This window comes from Lepisma saccharinum, chromosome 20, assembly GCF_977018435.1.
Source record: "Lepisma saccharinum chromosome 20, izLepSacc3.1, whole genome shotgun sequence".
In the NCBI taxonomy this organism is placed as follows: Eukaryota; Metazoa; Arthropoda; class Insecta; order Zygentoma; family Lepismatidae; genus Lepisma; species Lepisma saccharinum.
Window position 1 is genome coordinate 8,356,011 of NC_139248.1, and position 5,676 is coordinate 8,361,686.

Sequence of the window (5,676 nt, forward strand, 5' to 3'; positions counted from 1 at the left end):
TACTTTATTACTGCCTTCATTTGAATTTTATATGTTCTAAAAATTTCGGCGGGGGGCCGTACCTCCTTCAGCCCCCCATACGTACGCCAGTGCTCCTGTTCACAAAAAGTGGCACACTTTATAGGGTTGAACAGTTGAAGAATGTGCCACTTTATCTGAACAGGAGTGTACAAACAAAAAGGTCTCCGAATTCGATACCCGATGTGGATACACGTAATGAATCGGATCCCACTTTAAACTGTAGGCCCAGTCCCGATTAGCCTTTTCCTGCATAAAGTGGACTTTAAAACCAAACTCAAGCAAACAAAATGTAAGGCTCGTTTACACAAAATAACATTTTGTCAACAAATAAGTACGTTGTTCTATCGTTCATCAAGGTTAGAAGTATTTCGAGGCAACAAAACGGAATTTCCAATCTGTTTTTCATGTTTCTGCTCTAGAAAATGTAGTTACTAAATCTAGGTTTGGAACCGATACGGGGGTAGGCACACTGCTGGCATCTTCTGCAGTAGATTCTTCACTCTGTGGGGGAAACATAGCGTCTCGCTTGACTACAAACGTGGATGCCAAGGAATCTTTCTTTGTAAGGGAAAGCAAAACAAGCAACCCGATCCACAATTAATCCAATTAAAATGTCAGCAAATTGGTCTTATTTATGTGCTCAACGGTACATTGGTAATAGATTGTAAATTTGTTTATGTTTTTCTTTTTTTTTTATCTTCTCGTTCCGTTTGAAATCATTCGTGCATTTATCTAACGACGATGTAATTGTGCGTAATGCTTAATTTGTTGCCTCCTCTGCAAATAATCACCAGAGCCATCTAGCGTGCAGAAAGATAGTATTTTAGGACCTTTGGCGGTTATACAAGAACGAGAGGACTTCGAGTAACGATTCTAATTACATCTTTGTGTCCGAGCTGTACAGGGTGCCACAAAAATCGCAGTCTTAAGTTATAATTGGAGAGAAAGTAACGACTGGCATCATGTTATGGACCTTTTAGGGTTTTTTACACGTTTAAAAGTTACTTTACTCAATACGTAACTCACACGGAAGAAACTGGTTTGTTTGGAATTACCAAAAAAGTTTGGTTATGCTTTTTATTTCCGATAATCAAATGTTGCTTGTCATTACTAAAGCATTTTGTTAAGATTACCAAAACAAATTTGGTCAGACGAAATATGGTACTCGTAAACAAAATCATACATATGTAAGTAAAGAGAAATAAAACGTTTGGTTAAATTTACTATATGTGCGCGAGAATGCTTTCGAATTTGAAATAACGATTGTCCAGTTTCGTCGAGGGTAGTATGAAAGTCCTTTGTCGAAAATTGAAACTCATATAGATAGATAATTACTCGAAGCGAGTCTTCATGATGTTGTGGAACGAACCTAATATGAAAAAAGCTCAGGATATACATATTTTATACTTATGTCTTCGCGAATGGCCGCTAGATGGTACTGCCAGAAATGTGTAGAAGAAACGTAAGTTCTTGTACAACAAATAATGGTACGTTTCATTGTATTTATAGTGAAAAGTTGTTCTTTAACACCCTTCGAAAGATGTGTGAACATTAAAGCTACAAGATAGAGATGAAAATGTAGTGCATTGAATAAAAGTGAATCTCCCATGCCCAACCTTTTGGATTTGAGACTATATAAGTAAGAGCTAAGTGTGGCGAAAAAGGACTCATGCTTGCACCCAGCTGAATAGCTGTTCCAATACAACCCAATTCTGGTATCGACTCAAAAGGTTTAACTGGGCAAAAATCATCCACCTCATATCCTGTATTTCTTCTAGAAACACCTCTGCAAACTGATGAAGATAAAGCTGACGCATTCGCTGGCAATCTGCAAGACATATTCACTCCGATTTCTCCAGAACCACCAATACTCCGTCACCCGGTGGACTCTTTTAATTTCAATGATGACGTTTTAAAATCTGCAAATACTCACACTCTACCAAACGATAATATATTAACCAACCCCATCAGCGCCGGAGATATACAACAGACGAAATACTGCCCCTGGATTCGATTCTCTTTCTTACCGACTTATCAAAGAATGCCCCATTGCTGTCCTTACCATCTTGGCAGGGATATATACATTCATCCTTGGCACTGGTTTTTTCCTATAGCATGGAAAGCATCAAAAAACCTGATGTTTCTCAAACCCAAAAAATCCCCACAATCGATAAACTCCTATCGACCAATTCAACTTACCTTCGTGTTCAGTAAAATTCTCGAAAATATTCTGGTAAAGAGACTCCATGCACACTTGACTACAAAAAACTTACTTCCTCTCCAACAAGCAGGATTTAGACCTTCCCTTTGTATTAACGATCAACGATTGTTATTCGACCTAGAAAAGGCATTTGATAAGGTGTGGCATCCAGGCCTTATCTATAAACTAACCAAATTTCAGTTACCTTCCCGTTATATTCTTTTGATTTATAACTTCATATCAAATCGAATATCCTATGTATCTGTCTACAATAGTTTATCACACCCAATATTTTCCACTCGGGAGTCCCACAAGGTTCAGTACTCTCACCGTTGTTATATTTACTGTATGTGGCAGATTTACCTTGTCCCCCACCTGATGTTCATACATTCCAATATGCTGACGATACAGCCTTTCTGGCGTTAGGGCGAACAATCCATCAATTGAATCAGCACCTACAAAGAACAGTCGATGTCTTCCTTTCCGGGTGCCACCGTTGGAGACTCCTAATAAATTGTAGCAAGACAAAAGCAATAGTATTCCTGCCAAAGGGATGTCGTTCACGGGTCCATAGAAATCCAGATTTGCTATCTATCAAGGTTCAAAACTCCCTAATAAGATCTTCCAAAACATTGACGTACCTCGGTGTTGTTTTCGATCAACACCTCACTTGGAAAGCTCACCTTGACATTTTAACAAGTAAAGCCAAAATAAGACTAAACCTAATGAAACGAGTGTGTGGGACAACCTGGGGCTTGAAGGCTGAACTGGTTATCATGACATGTAAAGCTATGCTCCGTCCAATTCTTACCTATGGTTTTACAGCCTGGATATCTGCAGCACCATCCTTCTACGAGAAACTTCAAATACTAGAAAGACATGCTCTTCGCACTGCCTATAGGATATCCTTACCCAGCCCCACCAGATTATTGCCAGGATGACTTTTTCCACACATCCTGTTCCATCTAGAAACACTTCGCATCCGCTACATAACCTCACGGGTCGCACAGGAACGCCCACTACTGCAGAATACAGCCTATTCAGATGCTCTTCACGACACTCCACCCCAAACAGAATTTTATAAGAGAGTAATGGGCGTAAGCAGAGGCACGGCCAACTGTGGGATTTTTAAGGAATTGGGACTGAACAGAGACACGGTACAAGCACGGATGAGGTTTGTTAAATATTGGATGCGATTATCACAAGAGGGCCAAACTACGCTGAGGGGACAATGTTTGGAAATACAGACAAGGGAGGAAAACGTTTCCAGCTGGGGTCTGGAAGTGAAAAATATCTTATATAATAGCGGAATGGGTTGGGTATGGGAAGAGGGAGGAAGGGGGGGCATCTCATCAGAAAATCAAATCAGAAACAGGTTACTCGACATAGACAAACAAGAAATAATAGCAGACTGCCAAACAAAGATCTCAATCAGGGAACAGTTAAGAGTAAGAGAATGGGGGAAAGCGAAATATATCCAGGTTGTGGGAAAAAATGAAAGAAGCGCGCTGGCATGGTTCAGACTAGGGGGATGGAAACAACTAAGAAAGATAAACGAATCAGGGGAAACGATATGTCCTTTGTGCGAGGGGGAGGAGACGGACAAGCATATCCTACTGAACTGCCCTTCTACACGTGACCTAAGTGACAAATGGATGAAAAACTTAACAGGCAGGGAGGTGATAGAAGTGGTAGACGACAGAATAAAGATAAAGGAAGCGGGGCAGCAAGTGGGGAAATACCTGGGAGAAGTAAGAGAACGGCGAGGGAAAGCTATTAGAGAAGGCAGCGAAATGAGTGATCATGCTCCAGAAGAGCCATCTTTATAGTGTAAGTGTGTGTAAAGCAAAATGTAGGCGTGTTTTGGTGATAGTGCAGGAAAAGAGAAGTGAGGAGAAAGACTGGAAGAAGAACTGCCGAGGGAGGGGAAGAATGTGTATATAGGGGACAAAGTAAGAGACAGCTTAAACGAAAACTAAATGTAACAAAATAGTGTAGAAAAATCAAAAATATGTAGTGCGTACAGCCTATGGCTCGCACAAAAAGAAAATAAATCTATCTATCAATCTATCTATTACCATACTCCGTTATCACTGCTCCTCACGCTTTATACCTTACCTCCAAATCATCCTGATAGAGACCGTTTCGAGATATATAATATTGAGGCACCTCTTCCGCATATTTACCCCACCCTCGCCTAATATTCCAAACGACCCTGTTTTCAAACCTGACAGGTTTAATGTTTTTCCTGATTCAAATATATAACATATATATAACATATGCTGCACAGTTTTATTTATTTTTCCACTGAACCACGTATTACTCAAAATACGCATAGGACAACAATCGTATTTTCGAACACAAAATCGCTAAAAATATCACTTCCCTTAGAGAGGGCGTAACCCTCTAACAGGTAGCAAGGGAAATAAATAAAAATGGCGAAAAAAACGCTCCAAAAACTGTTAGTTAATGTGAAAAATTTCTATTTTGGTTATTCTCAATGTGTATTTTGAGATCGGTTTGGTATCCAGCCTAGCTAAAATTAGCCAGTAATTTTGAATAAATGATTCAACAAATCGTTTGATAACCTTAAACAAAAGCATTTGGTAAGACTAAGAAGGCAAATTTGGTTTTCCTAAACAAATGGCCCACATTTTGTTAGATTTACCAAAAAAATATTTGGTTTTGGTAACCAAAAAATTGTTTACGACAAACAAATAGAACTTGACCAAATCTTTTGGTACTGGTGAACAATGGTTGATGCCTAATTAAACAAACGAATTGTTCACCTCTACAATTTTTTTGGTTAATACAAACAAACAATTTTCTCTGTGCACTTATCGTTACTTCAAGAGTAACTGTGAGCAGTGTCGCCAACCTTTGAGTAATATTGGTTGGCTTGAACTTGGAAATTTATGTTATAATATATAAGTTGGCACCACTGACTATAAGTCACTTTTAATTATTTTATTCCACTGCTCTTCATGTAAGAAAAACTATTTGGCAATCTTGACGAGCGTGGGGGATGTAATCAGCTGCTTGCCATGTAATCCTGCCCCTGCGTTGCGAGAAACACATCGTTGTCACCTTTATTCGCTGCCGCGAAGAGGAAAGCGGTACTGAATGATTTGCCAACGAAACAAGGAAGAGCATTTGACCGGTCCTTGTAAAGGTATTACTCATTTTGGTACTTTGAGTCGCTCCCCTTCAGGGGCGGTTCAAGATGAAATTTTCACCCGAACGATGTGGATTTTTGGCACCCGGCACTTTCAACCCCGCCATCCCTAACTTTCCACCCTGGCCATGATACATGTTCCGGGTTCGATTCCCAGCCTGGGGATGAGTGTTCTTTGTGAATGTTCCTTCATCAATTCCATCCTATCATTTCTCACCATCATCGCCGCGATTAGCCAAAAGTGGAAGATACGTGATGTAAAATGAACCAAATCAATCGA